Here is a 19,162-nt window from a genome sequence, read left to right as displayed (position 1 = left end):
GGAGCCAGCAAATGATACGCTGAATGAGCGGCCAGAAAGATAGGAAGAGAACCAGGAAAGAACAGTGTCCTTTAGGCCGATAGAATGGAGCATAGAGAGAAGGAGATGGTGGTCAACAGTGTCGAAGGCGGCAGAAAGGTCAAGAAGAATAAGCAGAGAGTGGTCACCATTACGTTTTGCTGTCAATAGGTCATTGGTCACTTTGACAAGGGCAGTTTCTTTTGAGTGTAAAGGGCGGAAGCCAGACTGTAAAGGATCTAGAAGAGAGTGAGAGGAGAGGTAGCGGGGAGACGAGAGTAGACCAGGCGCTCCAAGAGTTTAGAGATGAAGGAGAGATTGGAGACTGGTCTGTAGTTGCTTGTGCAGGACGGATCAAGGGAAGGTTTTTTTAATAATGGAGTAATGATAGAGTGTTTGAGGGAGGAAGGGAAGATACCAGAAGAGAGAGAGAGATTGCAGATTTTAGTTAGGTGAGTAGTGACAACCGGAGAGAGGACTGGAGAAGGTATGAGGGGAAGGGATCAGTAGAGCAAGTGGTAGGACGAGAAGAAGAGAGGAGCCTGGAGACTTCCTCCTCTGTGACTAGGTCAAATGTTGAAAGTGAGCTTGATGGGATATGGGGAGAGATGGGATACACAAAGCTTGGTGGCTGGCAGCTGATCTCTTGGCGGATGTTTTCTATTTTCTCTGTGAAATACAAGGCCAGGTCATCAGCATGAATGTCTGTGATAGGGGTCTGTGCTTTGGAACTGAGGAGGGAGTGAAAGGTGTCAAAGAGCTTTTTTGGATTGTTGGATAGTGAGGAGATAAAGGTGGTGAAGTAGGTCTGTTTGGCGAGGTGAAGGGAAGAGTTGTAGGTCCTTAACATGAACTTGTAGTGGATGAAGTTTTCTGGTGTGCGGGATTTCCTCCATAGGCGTTCGGCACTCCTAGAGCATCGCTGGAGAAATCGAGTTTGTGATGTGAGCCAAGGCTGTTTTACTCGGTGTTTGGAGGTTCTGAGGGTGAGGGGTGCTTGTTATGATCCGGAACCATGGAAGACCACCACAAATCATTGGCAAAAGGTGACAAGAGCATTGGCAACTAATCTGGCCGCCATCCCCTTACTAACCATCACAACTAGAAGTAGCCAAGGGGTGAACTAACATCCTGTGCACCGCGAACCCAGCCGGAGAACTAACTATTCTAAAGGTAGGAAAGATGAATAACTCTCTGCCTCAGAAAATAGACAAGAATAGCAAGCCCCCCACATTAAAAGACTGCGGTGATATAGGAAAAACACAAAACACAGATAGATGACAGGATTAGCAAAAGGTGAGGCCCCCGCTGACTAATATAGGAAAGGACAGGAAAGGGACTGATGGTGGCCAGAGAAAAACCCTGCAAAATACCAACTTCCTGATAGTACAAAAAGGCCCTCAGATCGCACGATCTGAACTCCGTCCTATACCAGGTGCCCTTGTCATACCAATGAACAGAAAACAAGAATCATAACAAATTCAACAAGCCACAAACACATTGAATCAAAGGAGCTATACTCCACACAGAACTGCAGGGAGTTCCCCAACAAACCACTGAGGGGGAAAATCCCTGCATGCAAATAAACTGAAAACAACCACAGCAAATGACAAACCCAGATAAGTAAAAGAACCAGACAATAAATAAAAATCAAGCACTTATCTGGGATAGATGTGGTGTAGAGCAGGATGAAGCAGGCTGGAGATACAAAGAACAACTGACATCCGGCAACAGCCTGCAATCAGACCAGGATTTAAATAAGCAGAGAGTTAGCAAAGGAAACACCCATTGCACAACACACCTGGTCCAAGTCCAAACCATTCCTGGCCACCAGAGGGAGCCTCCCAGCAGCCAAAACACAACTTACATTCACAACAGGTGCTACTTGGTCCAGGGTGCTTCTGAGTGTGTAATTGTAGTGCTTTACAGCCAGATTAGGACAAGAAAGTGAGGAGATAGGGGATAGTGATACATGTAGAGAGTCTGTAAGTGTCTGAGAGTCAATGGCCTGTAGGTTTCTGAATTTGAAATAGGTGGGAGTGTGCTGGGGCGGACAAGGGTTTGTGAGCTTGAAGGAGAGGATGTTGTGGTCAGAGAGGGGAAGAGGTGAGTTGTCAAAGTGAGAGATTGAGCAGAAGCGGAAAAAGACCAGGTCAAGGGTGTTACCATCTTCATGTGTCTCAGTGGATGAGAGCTGTGAGAGCCCAAGGGAGGTGGTTAGAGATAGAAGCTGGGATGCAGATGGGGAGGAGGGGCTGTTCATGGGGATGTTGAAGTCTCCTAGGATGAGGGTTGGCAATTCAGAGGACATGAAGTGTGGAAGCCAGGCTGAAAAGTGGTCAAGGAACTGGGTGGGTGCGCCTGGTGGATGGTATATTACAGCTACTCTGAGGGGAAGGGGATGGAAGAGCCTGATGGTGTGGACCTCAAAGGATGGGAATGAGAGTGACGGCGCTGGGGGGGATGACCTGGAAAGTGCATTGTGGAGACAGGAGTAAGCCGATTCCACCACCATGTCTGTTTCCAGGTCTTGGTGAATGGGTAAAGTGTAAACCACCATGAGAAATTGCAGCAGGGGAAGCAGTGTCAGAATCATGAATCCAGGTTTCAGTGAGGGCTAGTAGGTTAAGAGAGCTATTGAGAAAGAGGTTGTGGATGTAAGGAAGCTTGTTACATACGGACCGTGGATTCCAGAGAGCACAATTAAAAGAGGGAAGTGAGGGTGTACAAGTAATGTTAATAAGATTATCAGGGTTTCTATGGGAGGTGGGGGAGGAGGTAAAGTTAGCATGGGGTGGATCGGGATTAGGAGAGATATCACCTGATAGAAGTAGGAGTAGAAGGAGAAAGATCAGATGGTTTTTGGACATGTTGCATGTCTTTTTGTGTGATACCCTGAAGGTTTGAAGTTATTCAGATAGGTGAAAAGGGCCTGGGAGCTGTACATAGGAGAAGGGAGGAGAGAGGGACTGATGTGGATGAGTGGTGATGGAGGGGGGACAGGGCGGTGAAAGTGGACAGTGAAGGCACATAGAATGATAGAGATAGAGACAGATATTTGAAGCTGCTGGTACCTCCGGAGTCCCTCTAACCTCAAGGTGTAAGAGCCTTCAAAAGCTTGCTGTGGTGCATAAACCTACTATTTGGCCACCCCTAACCAGTGCTCACAAGCAGAAACGGTTGCAGTGGGCCCAGACATACATGAAGACTAACTTTCAAGCAGTCTTGTTTACTGATGAGTGTGAAGCAACCCTGGATGGTCCAGATGGATGGAGTAGTGGATGGTTGGTGGATGGCCACCATGTCCCAACAAGGCTGCGACATCAGCAAGGAGGTGGAGGAGTCAGGTTTTGGGCCAGAATCATGGGGAGACATATGGTAGGCCCTTTTAGGGTTCCTGAAGGTGTGAAAATTACTACCGCAAAGTATATAAAGTTTCTGACTGAGAACTTTCTTTCATGGTACAAAAAGCAGAAACGTGCCTTCAGGAGCATGCATGACAATGCACCATCTCAAGCTGCAAAGAATACCTCTGTGTTATTGGCTGTTATGGGCATAAAAGGAGATAAACTCATGGTGTTGCCACTATCTTCCCCTGACCTCAACCCTATAGGGATCCTTTGGAGTATCATCAACCAAAATATCTATGAGGGTCGGAGGCAGTTCACATCAAAACAGCAGCTCTGGGAGGCATATTCTGACATCATGCAAAGAAATTCAAGCAGAAACTCTCCAAAAACTCACAAGTTCAATGGATGCAAGAATTGTGAAGGTGATATCAAAGAAAGGTTCCTATATTAACATGTAACTTGGCCTGATAGGATGTTTTGGATTTAAATAGCTTTTTATTTCAGTGAATGTGACCTCCTAATGCTCCAAATTCCACAAATGAGCATTTTCAGTTCTTTAAAACATATACAATATTTAGAAACTCTACTGTGCCTAATAATTTGGAACATTTTGAGTCTTTTTAAATTTTGAAGATTATACTGTTATCATTGGAAGGTTTCTTCAATAAAAATCAATGTATACTCTAATGGGTGATGACTTTTATTAGACTGTCATTTGCACCAACCATTTAGGAAAATCAGAGAAAAATATAATTTGCATAATAATTTGGAACCTTGTGTACAAAAAACTCTTCAATATTTTCCATTGACTGTTTAATTACCTACATCAGCCTAGAGGAATTTGAGCACTGCTCTCAAGAAGATTTTCAGCCTTTCTTTCTGTACAGTGGTGAGCTGATATATTCTTCTATTTTTCTTTATACATTAATATCACATACAATGTTTAGTTTTTACACACCCCCACTGTATGAGTCATTTACAGTGATTTAATGTACAGACGGCTGGGACGGTAATAGTGTAAAATGAGCAAAGTATGGCATAGAGGGGTTGCGCTAGAAAATATTGCTGCCATATAGCATTTCAGAAATTGAAGTTATCAGCATGAGGCTAAAAAGACAAGCATGGGCCATTCCGGGGGAAAAAAGAATGTAAACAATGGCAGCTACGGAAAAATGTTTATACATGCAGCTTCTAAAGATCACTTTAAGCAAAAGAAACAGTTTGTAAATTTGTTCAACCAGCACTTGTTAAAAACACAGCCCACAAAAACAATTATGTTTATAAGGGCAATACCATGATAGTGTATATTGCATATAATGACAATTATTTTCCAAACCCTTTAAATTTGTGATGAACTGACTCCTAAAATGTTTGAGACCCTTTCTTCATTTCATAATTTATTATGGAATGTGTGGGTAAGGCTGTACTAATAACTTTCATATCCGCTAAATCTTTTCCTACAAATGAGTTTATAGATAGATGTTTATCAATCGATAAAAGCCAAGTGTAATTACTCGGAAACTTCCCAAAGCCGATTCTAAACTCCTTACCTGTCTTCCATCCAACTTTGATTACAACTGCTGCGACAAGACCAAATTGATCAGCGAAATCAGCGTCTTCAAATATACAAGGAAAAAAAAAACATAGGGCAATGGAAACTGAACCAATCGGTGCCCAGCTATGACGCAAAGCAATAATACATAATTGCAGAACTCGCCAAGCTGTGCTAGATAAAAGATCGTTCATAATTGTCAAGTAAATTGCGTCTTGTATCGAGCTTAAAAAATGAATCATGAGAAGCATTTTCTTATTGATCACCGGAGTAGAAAGAAGTATTATCCTGCTTGTGCAGAGAAAGGTGCTGTAATTATTTTCATGTTCATTTTGCTTCTAAAAATAAAATATACCTTGCATTAGTTTGGTTGGTCTCATATCATACTTTTATTTATGTATATAAAAACATTGCCAAAATATTAAGTACCATAATGAGTTTTAAAGTTAATGTGTACCCATTCGCCAAAATGGTAAAGATTAATTTGAAAACACAGTATATGTGCAAAAAGCCTAAGCAAAATCCCTTGACTACTTTTACAGATGTTAAGGACACACAATTAGGAACAGGATGAGACCCTTAAGGCCCCGTCACACACAGAGATAAATCTTTGGCAGATCTGTGGTTGCAGTGAAATCATGAACATGTTGTTCCTTTTGTACAGAGCCACAAACCTGGCACTGATTGTCCACAATTTCACTGCAACCACAGATCTGCCACATATTTATCTCTGTGTGTAAAAGGACCTTAAGTCTTATGTTGTGGGGCCTTAACTGTTGCGGAAGCCGCACTATTACCGAGGTCATCACCCACATCGCAGCTTACACACAACCATACTGAGTCATCAGTTATCTTGAGAGAAAAATCTGTAGATCTCAGTGAGGAGATGCTTTAATATTTTTTATTTCGTAGACTTCATTCAACAACAATAAGTATATCAAATACTTTACTGCTCTCATACAGCAATTTTTGAGCTGCAAATCCACAATTATTATTTTACAAGGCAATACGAAACATTATGGGGATTATATTATTTTCATGCCACAGGCCCCGAAATGCCAATAATAGATATTTCAACAAGATTAAAGTGTTACTAGAAAACAAAAATACATTTTTCCACATTGTTTTGCGTCCTTGTTTCTCCACCGAGAAACAAGTATCTCCCGCTTGTTTCTCCCACTGTCTCATTTCTCATCGGAATATTAATTGAAGAGACTGGGGAACAAAAGAGGACAATAAGGTCTTTTCCAAGATAAGTGGGTACTAAACTTTACAGGGATATGCTCCCCTGGTAAGGTTTTGTAATGCACAACACAAAAAAGCTTTTGAAAATTAGCTGCTGAGTTACAAAAAAAAGCCAAAAGGGAAGCAAATGTGGTTAATCTGCGCTGCTAATGGTATTCCAAGGAGAAATAAACTGGGATACTCGGTGGACTGGAAGTGGTTTTCATTATCAATGCGCTTCAAAGTCACCTGACTTCTTTTTCAGGATACAACAACAGTAAACAAGTTGATAATAAAACACATTGAGTATTATTATTATTATAATAATTATTTATTTATTTATTTATAAAGCACCATTGTTTCCATGGTGCTGTACATGAGAACTGGTTCCATAAAGGGATGATCGAATACTTCGATTATCTGGCTTCGTGAATATTTTCCGAATACCTCGCCGCTATTTGACTATTCGATGCGCAATGTAACTCTATGGGAAGCCTGAATAGTTCTGAATAGTTGTTATTCGGGTTTCCCATAGACTTACATTGCGCATCGAATATTCGTGAATAGTCGAATAGCGGCAAAGTATTCGGAAATTATTCGCGAAGTCGGATAATCGAAGCATTCGATTATCCCTAGTTACACACAGAAAACATATACAAGATACAATAGACAGACTGGAACAGAGGAAAGAGGACCCTGCCCTTGCAGGCTAACATTCTCTAGGATATTGGGGAGGAGACAGTAGGTGTACAAGGCTTTGTGCACAAACTGCATTTTTTTTCGTGTTTTTTCATAAATTATTTTTGGCATATTTGAATAAATCTGCAAGGGAAAATGCATCCCAGCAAAGTCTATGAGAATCCTGAAGTGCTGTGCACACGTTGCAGATTTTGGCAAAGGAAAAAACTGCATCAAACAATTGATATGATTAGAGCTAAATACCCTTTCTTTATTTTATAAAGGGCCATGAACCAATTCACATAATAAAACAAATCAAAAGTATAAGGTCTACAATTCTTAAAATAATTTGACTTTTAATTAAACAAAATTAATAATAACCAGTGATAAATATGGTGATACAAGTATAGAAAATGGATGGATTCTGATAAATAGATTCAGTTAATATTACAAAGATCTTAACTCAAAATATGAGCAGATCCCCTACATAGAGTATATATCACACCTAGAAAGTATCGTGTGCTTGAGATGTACAAATTGCAAATGAATGTAATTTTAAGTGTCCACATGCATAGTATAAATACATATTATAAATTGTCAATGTCCTTTACTGCCTACTGTAATTTTTGTAAATATAGGTGAAAAGCTCCCTAACCACAGTGTGTAGGGGCAAAGAAAATAAGTATCCACAATAAGTAGCCACAGCACCGAATTACTAAACCTTAAAGAAAAACAATTAAATAGATGGCATAAATGCCCAAGCTATGTAGAGACTTATTGAACTGTTGGTAATATGTCTCTGGTCCTGTCGCCTCAACGCATGTTTCGAGATGCACTTCCTCAGGTGAATGATCAATGTTTTTGCGTTTTTTCCTATCACAATGCTCAAAAGCTTAAAAAAATGCATCTATAAACATGTAAAAAAATGCTTAAAAAAATGCAAAACCAAGGCAAAAAAATGCTCATTTTATCAGCAACGTTTTACCTGCCAAGAGACGCCGTTATAGGTACCAGAAATATGCAAACAAAGCTGCAATGTGAGAACATACCCTTAAAAAACACATTCAATCCATTGAGCATCCCAGTTTATTTCCCCTAGGAATACAGTCAGCAACATAGAGGAACCACGTTTGTTTCCCTTTTGTGCTTTCTCATTTGGCCACAGACTGTATAATCCTTTTTTATTATGTTTGCAGAAGGGTTGTTTTTGGCTTTTTTGTCATGATACTAAAAAGACATCAGGAAATTATCCTCTGTTAATGAAGGGCTTGCTGGAGTATGATGCACTGAATTCATTAATCGACGCATGGCTCTAAATGATTTTGGTGCATCTTATGAGTGGCATGTACCTCTGGACAGGAGTAACATTTATGGCATTAAAAATAATAATAGCATTGTTGAAATTGAGGTGCGGACATGGCCGTGCCCAATCTGCCCAAGCATTTCCTCGGCTCTATTTTTGTGGTGCTGCTTTAAACTGAGGTAAAAATGTGCAAAAAATACAAAATGTGGTATAAAAGCATTAATTATTCACCCCCATCTCCCTCCATCCATCTGTTCATGAAAAGCAAAGTAGAAAGCTATTTCTCTTATCTGCTCTGTAGTAAACAAAGGATTGCTATGTAGAGACCTAGCTGTAAGGAAGGAGATTAACTAAGCATGTATAAAGTTGAAACCAGAAGTCAGACATTTGTATACACTAAAAAGACACATTTGCATGTTTTTCTCACTTTCTGACATGAAATTAGAATAAACCTTTCCCGTTTAAGGTCAATCAATTATGATTACCAAAGTTATTTATATTTGCCAAATGCCAGAATAATGAGAGAGGAAAAGAGAGAGAGAGAGAGAGAGAGAGAGAGAGAGAGAGAGAGAGAGAGAGAAAGAGAGAGAGAGAGAGAGAGAGAGATAGAGAGAGAGGAGGTTTTAAGGTATTTTTATTACTTTCTACAAACTCAAAAGTTTACATACATTTCATTAATATATGCCCTCAAACTGTATGACTTGGGTGAAACATTTTGGATGTCCTTCCTCAAGCTTTTCACAATAGTTGGTAGGAATTTGGGCCCATTCCTCCTGACAGGACTGATGTAACTGAGTCATGTTTCTAAGTCACCTTGCTTGCACCAGCCTTTTCAGCTTTGCCCATAAATTTTCAATAGGATTCAGATAAGGGGTTTGTGATGGCCACTCCAAAACATTGACTTTGTTAGACTTATGTTACTTTATAACCATTAAACCACACAATCCACATATTGCAACCAAGTAATCAGGATAGCATCCTATATATCAATTAAACCACTTGCAATCCTACAGGAATACTAATGATGCTAATAAGTCCATTAAAATTCAAATTTATTAGATACTCAATAAAACCATAACAATAACAATAGGCATAGTAGGGAAAAAGAGACTGCAGAATATAACCCTCCAGAACTGGGAAGGGGTGGGTGGAAACACAAACAGTCTATGGTGAAGTTAATTAGCAACAAAATTAGAACCTATAGATATATGTAGGCCCTGTAATATTAGAATTGCTTGTATATGATCACTGGAGATGAGTGAGCCTCTGAAGGCTCGAGTTCGGTTTGTTTCGTCAAACGGAGGCTCCATTCGAGTTCGGTTCGATGAACCTCTCGAGCCCCGTTGAAACCAATGGCAGGCAAACACAAACACATAAAAACACATTATAAATGTACACATACAGCTAATAAACATTGCCATAACACTTACAGGTCCCTGCGACGCGTCCTGCACGCTGTCTCCCGCCGCTTTTCCTTCCGATAATCGCTGCGTCCTCCCGGTAACCAGCACTGATGATAGGACCTTCCGTGACGTCAAAAAAGCATGTGACCAGTCACGTGTCTATTATTTCATTGGCTACAGACTGGTCACATGGCTAGACGTCATTGCTAGGTCCTATCATTGCATCTCTCCAGTACGCAGTGATTGTTCCAGCATCTCCGTGTACCGGTGAAATGCTCTGGCACATGGTCGGCTTCCCCGTTCTGCTTCCCCGTTCCGTTATTCACCAGCTGCCACAGCCGGTCAATAACGGAGATCACCGTTGCTATAGCAACCCGCCTGTCAGCGGTGATGTCACCGCTTACAGCCTGCAGCTTCTGCTCACTCACTGAGTGAATAGACTGCACTGGGAGCATCAGCGTCTTCCTCCCATGCAGCGCTGTCTGATGTAGCAGAGCTGCATGGGTTGAAGGAGAAAGAAGACAGAAAATCATGGATCGTGCAGGGCTGACAGGGAGTAATAAACATGGAGTCTCTAATGTGTCTGTGTATTTATTTCTATTAAAGTATTTTTTCTTTGTGTGGTGTCTTTTTTTTTTAACCCTTTATTGGAGATTCTTAATGGCCGGGTCAAACTTGCCTGATATTAAAAATCTCTGACTTAATACTAGCTAGTAAGGCCCCCTTCACACGTGCGTTAAAAACACGTACGTGTTAAGTGGACCGTTTTTCATGTCCATGTTATGTTTTTATCATCCGTATTCTTGTTCCGTGTGACATCCGTGTTGCATCCGTATGTCCATATGTTGCTTCCATGTGTCCGTTTTTGAAGTCCGTGTGTGATCCGTGTCACTTGCGTATGCCATCCGTTTTTGTTGTACGTGTTGCAGTGGTTAGTCATCACTAGAGATGAGCGAACCGGTCGAGGTTCGGCTCGAGTTCGGTTCACCAAACGGAGGTCTCGTTCGAGTTCGGTTCGACGAACATTCGACGAACCACTCGAACCGCATAGGAAACAATGGCAGGCAATCACAAACACATAAAAACACCTAGAAAACACCCTCAAAGGTGTCCAAAAGGTGGCAAACAACTCACAACACAACACAAACACATGGGAAAGTGACAAGGACATATACTCATGCGAAAACAAAAGAGCAGGACAAGGAAAAAGAGAAGGAGACACAGATATAGGCATGGCACGCCCTTCTAAAATTATGTAAACACCGCAAGGAGTCTCTCTTTTTTCCAAAAATTGGGCCCCACACACACCCACCCCTTCAGTGGCAGCACTTGTGCCCCAGTTGTACACTTCACAGCTAGATTTGCATCACACACATTCAAAATACACAAGCATTTACTCTCCCCCGGATGACACAGGGGTAGTAAATTCCTTGTGGATCCATGACTTGTTCATTTTGAACGTTAGTCTGTCCACATTGTCACTGGACAGACGCGTGCGCTTATCTGTCAGCACACACCCAGCAGCACTGAAGACACGTTCAGAGACAACGCTGGCAGCTGGACACGACAAAATCTCCAAGGCGTAAGTGGAGAGCTCTGGCCATTTTTCAAGATTTTAAGCCCAAAATGAGCAAGGCTCCATTTGCAAAGTAATGACATCGATGTTTATTTGGAGATACTCCTGTATCATCCTCTCCAGCCGTTGACTATGTGTCAGACTTGTTGTCTCTGGTGGCCTTGCAAAGAAGGGTCTAAAAAAATTATGAAAAGATTAAAAAAATTGCTGTTACCAGCACCAGATACGGTGCTACTGGTACGGGTAGACTGTTGAAGATGACGAGACCGTCCCATGTTTGTCAAGTTACAACTGGGAGATTCACTCCCTGCACCTGCACGGTTGTTTAGTGGAAAAGCCGAGCTAAGATCGAGTAACAGCTTCTGCTGATACTCCTGCATACGTGCGTCCCTTTCTATAGCTGGAATTATGTCACAAAATTTGGACTTGTACCTGGGATCTAATAGTGTGGCAAGCCAGTAGTCATCATCACTTCTACTTTTGACAATACGAGTGTCATGTTAGAGGTATTGCAGCAAGAAGGCGCTCATGTGTCTTGCGCAGCCATGCGGACCAAGTCCACGCTGTGTTTGTGGCATAGAGGTGCTAACCGTTCTTTCTTCCTCTGACATCTCCCCCCAACCTCTTTCAACTGAAACTTGACCAAGGTCTCCCTCATCCGCTGAGTCTTCCATGTCCATGGACAGTTCGTCCTCCATTTCTTCATGTTCTCCTGCACCTTCCTCAACATTTCGCCTGCTACCATGCGCCCTTGTTGATCCCTGTCCCCCATGGTCCCATGCCTGCCGCGTTGGTGATGATGAACGTCTGGACCTTGGTGATGTTGTTGTGTCTTGCGCATATGAATCCTCCTGTAGTTCCTCCCCTTCCTGTTGTCCCACCCCCTGACTCCGAATAGTGTTTAGCGTGTGCTCCAGCATGCAAATGACTGGAATTGTCATGCTGATAATGGCATTGTCAGCGCTAAACATAGCATAGGTCCTTGATCTGAGACCACTCTATCAGGGTGATCTGCCCCACCTCTGCATCTCATTGGCCCAGGCTATACGTCATGACATATTGCACCAGGGCTCGGCGGTGCTGCCACAGTCACTGTAACATGTGGAGAGTCGAATTCCAGTGTGTCGCCACATTGCATTTCAGAAGATGAACCGGCAGGCCGAAAGACGTCTGGAGCAATGCAAGTCGCTCAGCAGCGGTGGTTGAACGGCGGAAGTGAGCAGACAGTTTTCGTGCCCTGTTCAGAAGGCCATCTAGGCCGGGATAGTGTGTTAAAAATTGCTTATTTATTTATTTTATATTTATTAAACTCAGTCTCCAGAGCTGCCCATAACTCAGCCGCTGTGTGACTCCCATTTCCAAGACATGTCAAGCTAAAGACCGCCTGATGCCGTTGCGCTCTGCTGCCAGCATAGTAATGAGGGGTGCGTGTTTCCTTCTGCGCAGTGAGAACGCTGGTGGCCTGACCAGGCAGGCTTAGGGCAGAGGTGGAGGACCCAGATGAGGTGGAGGAGGCAGAAGCAGTGGCGGAACTTGGACAGACAGAGGATTGACACACAAGTCGTGGGGACGGCAAGACTTGTGCAGCAGACCCTTCACCATCTATCACCATAGTTACCCAGTGCCCAGTCAGCGACATGTAACGTCCCTGTCCATGCTTACTGGTCCAAGTATCGGTGGTGAAATGCACCCGTTGACACACAGAGTTTCTCAAGGAAGCGGTGATGTTGTGTGCGACATGCTGGTGTAGCGCGGGCACACCTTTCTTAGAGAAGTAGTTGCTACTGGGCATCTGGTACTGGGGCACAGCGACAGATATAAGGTCTCTAAAATCCTGTGGGTTCACCAGGGGGAAAGGCAGCATTTCGGTAGCCAAGAGCTTACAGAGGGATAAAGTCAACCTCTTAGCTTTGTCATGGGTCGCAGGAAATGGCCTTTTATTTGTCCACATCTGAGGGACAGAGATTTGGCTGCTGTGTGTAGACGGTGTTGAGTAGGGTGTCCCTGGAAAAATGCAGGTTTGTGAGGAAAGTGCAGGCGTAGACCTTGATGTTTCCTTCATCCAACGTTAGTGCTATCGATGTCTGAGAGAGCTGTACACACGCACTTGTTTCCCCTTCCAAACCAACTGACGACCTACCAAGCAAACTGCCTGTTGCGGTTACAGTGGTGGAAGTTGTGCATGGAAAACCAGGTGTGACAGCTGTCCCCACAGTCCTAGAAGATGAAGAGCGCGCGGATGCACTGGAAGGGGCAGGCGGTGGATGGTTCGGTCCGCTAGGCCGCATTGCAGCACGGTGAGCTTCCCACTGGGACATATGATATTTATTCATGTGACGATTCATGGAAGAAGTTGTCAAACTGCTGAGGTTTTGCTCTCTACTAACAGAATCACGACAAATTTTACAGATCACATAATTTGGGCGATCGTTTGCTATGTCAAAAAAGGACCAGGCTAGGCAAGGCTTAGAGGGCATGCGACCTGCTGATCCACCCCGACTAGTGCTCAGAGGCACAGTGGTGGCTGAGGATGCAGTTGTAGACATGCTACCAGTACTCCGACTCTGTCCAGGAAGGCGCAAGGTAACTTCATCGTCAGTTGCATCCTCCTCCACCGTCTCTGTTGACCTCCTCGAGGGCCTGACTGTGGGTTGACAGTAGGTGGGATCTAGAACTTCCTCATCAATTGTTGTGTTTGCACTCCCCTCACCCTCAGACCAAGCCTTTTCTTGCCCTGACCGAATATTTAAGTTGTCATCCCAATCTGGTATCTGCATCTCATCATCATCAGTATGTTCCTCATTGTCTATTACAACAGGTGTTTCAGTTTGTGAATAAGGGTCAACATTATGCTCAGAAACTTGGTCATCACGGCCTGAATCTGAGTCACAAAGGTTCTGGGCATCACTGCAGACCATTTTCAGGTCTGTACTCACTGTAGCTTGGGAGCAGACCTCTGATTCCCAGGCTATAGTGTGACTGAACAGCTCTGCAGACTCAGCCATCTCAGTTCCACCATACTGTGCTGGGCGGATGGAGACTTCAGAGCTGGGAGAAAGCAAGTGTGATTGGGATGACAACTCAGAGGACTGGTGTTTTTTGGATGCGGTAGTTGAGGTGGAGGAGAGGGCACTTGTTGGACCACTTGAGATCCATTCAAGCATTTTCTTTTTTTGGCCATCATCTACCTTTGTTCCAGTTGTTCGTGTCCGTAAAAAAGGGAGCACAACTGATTGTCCACGGTAAGTAGTAGACATCTTACTTTTGCTGGAATATGGTCTATCTTCAGCAGATGCTAATGGAGCTTTGCCACCTTCCCCACGGACAAACCCTTTTTTTCCTTTTCCAACACGCCTCTTCCCCTTTCCACCAGCATCTGTCATTTTGCCACTCATTTTGATTGCGACAAGATTGTGCACTTAAAATGTGGTAGTAAAAATTGAGAGGTGGTGTAGATTGCAGCGGTGGTCTATGTTTATTAACAGCAGAATAAACAACAATAACTATCCCTGACAATGCAACTACGGCCCTTAAACTGGCAGCACAGTTTGCTAGTATAATGGCTTAGTGACAATGAGTTTGAGTGTGCAATGCAGAGGTGCTGCACATAGGTTTGCACCAGTGGGACACTAATGGAAGTCCAACAGTCACTTTTAGGATGCCACTAAGTTTACTCAGTGTTTGCTAGTATAATGGCTTAGTAACAATGAGTTTGAGTGTGCAATGCAGTGGTGCTGCAAATAGCTTTGCACCAGTGGGACACTAATGGAAGTCCAACAGCCACTTTTAGGATGCCACTAAGTTTACTCAGTGTTTGCTAGTATAATGGCTTAGTAACAATGAGTTTGAGTGTGCAATGCAGTGGTGCTGCAAATAGCTTTGCACCAGTGGGACACTAATGGAAGTCCAACAGTCACTTTTAGGATGCCACTAAGTTTACTCAGTGTTTGCTAGTATAATGACTTAGTAACAATGAGTTTGAGTGTGCAATGCAGTGGTGCTGCAAATAGCTTTGCACCAGTGGGACACTAATGGAAGTCCAACAGCCACTTTTAGGATGCCACTAAGTTTACTCAGTGTTTGCTAGTATAATGGCTTAGTAACAATGAGTTTGAGTGTGCAATGCAGTGGTGCTGCAAATAGCTTTGCACCAGTGGGACACTAATGGAAGTCCAACAGTCACTTTTAGAATGCCACTAAGTTTACTCAGTGTTTGCTAGTATAATGGCTTAGTAACAATGAGTTTGAGTGTGCAATGCAGTGGTGCTGCAAATAGCTTTGCACCAGTGGGACACTAATGGAAGTCCAACAGCCACTTTTAGGATGCCACTAAGTTTACTCAGTGTTTGCTAGTATAATGGCTTAGTAACAATGAGTTTGAGTGTGCAATGCAGTGGTGCGGCAAATAGCTTTGCACCAGTGGGACACTAATGGAAGTCCAACAGCCACTTTTAGGATGCCACTAAGTTTACTCAGTGTTTGCTAGTATAATGGCTTAGTAACAATGAGTTTGAGTGTGCAATGCAGAGGTGCTGCACATAGGTTTGCACCAGTGGGACACTAATGGAAGTCCAAAAGCCACTTTTAGGATGCCACTAAGTTTACTCAGTGTTTGCTAGTATAATGGCTTAGTAACAATGAGTTTGAGTGTGCAAAGGGCAGGAGGGTACAGTGGCAGGGTTGTGGGTCTGGGTAGAGGAAAGGAAGCCTCCCTTTCTATCCCTCCTAATGGGGAAATGCAGCGAGGAAATCCCTGACCTTAGCTACACAGACGCTGTCATCTTGTGTAGCTGTTAAACTCTGTTTTCACGGACCTGTCACCTATGGCTCTGACCCTGCCGGTATTAGCCCTAACAAGGACTAATAGAAACTTCTATCCCTATTCTGTATAGCGCTGTGTATAGAGTGTACACAGCAGTACCGGAGACAGGAGCTACGCCAGCGGAGACTGACACCAAGACGCAGAAGGCAGATAATGGCGTGCTGGAGGAAAATGTCCGTTTTTATAATGCATGGACATGTGACATGGACATCCTATCACACATGCCGTTGCTTCTCTGGCTAAAAGTCCACTTAGCTGTGTGTGTGTCTGGGATTGGCTGACATGCTGGCCCGCACCACTACACGCGCGCGCTTAGGGAAGGAAGACAAGGAAAAAAAAAAAATGGCGATCGCCATTATCCAAACAGCAGTGATCTGAATGCGCTGTTCCCGCACACTATACGCTGAAATTTCATAATAGTGTGAGTCACAGAGTGACTTACACTATTACAGCGGAAAGCCAGCTAGTAATTAGCTTGTCTTTTTGCTGCTAGAACCGTTCTCGAACGTATCTAGAACTATCGAGCTTTAGCAAAAAGCTCCAGTTCTAGTTCGATCTAGAACAGCCTCCAAAATCACTCGAGCCGCGAACTGGAGAACCGCGAACCGCGCTCAACTCTAGTCATCACATTAATTTGTTAATGTGTTGCTGCTGTTAGTAATTGACATTTTACTAATTAAATAAGCCAAGTAACCTGAGCGTGGTGTTGGTTGATATGCCATAGTGGTTCGTGGTGTTTAGTTAAAAATGTCCATATCAAAGGAGGTTCTGCTTTTTCTAGCATGGATGGTTTCAAGACGTTTTGGTGTTAGGAGACATGATTCCGTCTGCAGATGTTCCAGAAAGAAGAATGTGGGTGCATCCAATTGTCCTTATGCGTCCTACACATGGACATTTCCATTGTCTGTATGGTGAATTAAGGCGATATCCTGCTAAATTTCTTGCATATTGCTGCTTAACGGTTGAAATTTTTGATTCAATCTTGGACATTCTCAGGCCTCATCTTTAACTCCAGGACACATGCATGCGCCAATGTATTTCGCCTGAAGAAAGTTTGCTTGTTACATTAAGGTAATTATTTAAAAAAAAAAATCTTTAATTTAAACATGTTTTGATAACCATTTTTAAAAACATTATTTTTTTTAAAAATATTGAACATTCCAAACATTATAACAATATTTACCCCGATTTTACTGTATACTTAATGTTTGTTTTTTTTAATTTATAATCCTTAATTATTTTTTTTTAAATAAATTTTGACCAATTATAAATTTACAAAATTAAGATGAAAACGAAATTATTTCAGAGCTAGACTTGACATATTTAGCATGTTTTTAATTTTGTTTTTTTCGGGGTTTTTTTGGGTTACACTTACAAATTACATAGGTTTCTGGCAACAGGCATGTCATATGGTGATCTACATTTCGACTTCCTCCTTGAAACATCAACCATCAGTGGGATAGTATGTCAAACCTGTGATGCCTTATGGGAACATCTCCACAATCAAGTAATGCCTCCACCAACAAGAGAAAAATGGCTACACATAGCCCATGGATTTAATGAACTCTCTAAATTTCCACACTGTATTGGCTCTTTGGATGGAAAGCACATTAGAGTTTGGAAGCCACCTAATTCTGGTCCTAGATATTTCAATTTTCACAAATATTTTTCGGTTGTCATATTAGCATTAGTTGACACAAATTATAACTTTATTTATGTTGATATTGGTGCTTATGGAAGTGCCTCAGATGCACGGATTTTTAGGTCCTCAAGATTGGCAAGACGTTTGGTGTGCATGGACTTAAATTTACCTTATCCATCACCACTACCTGGTACTTCTGGTCCTCAAGTTCCTTTTGTGATGGTGGCAGATGAGGGATTTGCCTTATCTACACATGTAATGAGACCTTTTCCTAAACATGGAATTGATGATTTAAAATCACAATTTAATAGTCGTTTAAAGGTAGCCCATTCTCATGTTGAATGTTCTTTTGGGATTCTAGCATTTTTCTTACAACTATACAACTCAACCCAACGAATGTGAAGTGTGTAATAAAAGCTACAATAATGTTACATAATTTTTGTAGAATTCATGAGGGAATTATCATGAGTGACACTTCTACCTCAAATTATTTAGATAATGTAACAAATAATGCTAATGTTAGTCGTCAACCATGTTTGTCTGCTTTGCAAATCAAGAATAACTATGTGCAATATTTTTTTGATAATTAATTTAATATAGTTTTTTTAAATTTTATTTTAATTTTTTTTACAAAAAAATTTGTAATATGATATTAATATTTCAATTTTTTAAAAAAATGTTTGCTTAAAAATTGTGTACATTGTGGTGACATATATTCAATGTTTATTTGTTTCATGTGCCAAATAGTAAAGAAGTTTAACAAAACTATGTGTTTGGAATGTGGAAACCATTATTTTTTTAAAATAATTTTGTTAAAAAACATAACTATTGTTTTTTTGTTTTATTTTTTGGTTTTATATCTTTATTATTAATTAAGAAAAAATAAAAAATAAAACATTAAAATAAATAAAGACTCCTATAGTTTGGTGCAACTTACATTTTTCATTTATTGTTACTCAAAACAAATATTTTTTTATTAAGTTTTAAGAGGTAGTAACATATTTGTAAGGTTCACGTTTCCAAAATATCACACTAACACTTTATGTAACATATTGTCATTCTTTATAATATTAAACATAAAACTATAACATTTTCAAGAAGATTTTTTGAAAATTTTGTCAAAATTGTTGACAAGTATAATATACATTTTTTAAAAAAATCCAAAATAAAAAACAAAAAAACAATCATTATATGTTATCACTTACATTACTACAGTGAGGGCCAGAAATATTTGGACAGTGACACAAGTTTTGTTATTTTAGCTGTTTACAAAAACATGTTCAGAAATACAATTATATATATAATATGGGCTAAAAGTGCACACTCCCAGCTGCAATATGAGAGTTTTCACATCCAAATCGGAGAAAGGGTTTAGGAATCATAGCTCTGTAATGCATAGCCTCCTGTTTTTCAAGGGACCAAAAGTAATTGGACAAGGGACTCTAAGGGCTGCAATTAACTCTGAAGGCGTCTCCCTCGTTAACCTGTAATCAATGAAGTAGTTAAAAGGTCTGGGGTTGATTACAGGTGTGTGGTTTTGCATTTGGAAGCTGTTGCTGTGACCAGACAACATGCGGTCTAAGGAACTCTCAAT

The sequence above is a fragment of the Anomaloglossus baeobatrachus genome, chromosome 2 (genome assembly GCF_048569485.1).
Source record: "Anomaloglossus baeobatrachus isolate aAnoBae1 chromosome 2, aAnoBae1.hap1, whole genome shotgun sequence".
In the NCBI taxonomy this organism is placed as follows: Eukaryota; Metazoa; Chordata; class Amphibia; order Anura; family Aromobatidae; genus Anomaloglossus; species Anomaloglossus baeobatrachus.
This window is presented reverse-complemented; position numbering follows the sequence as displayed.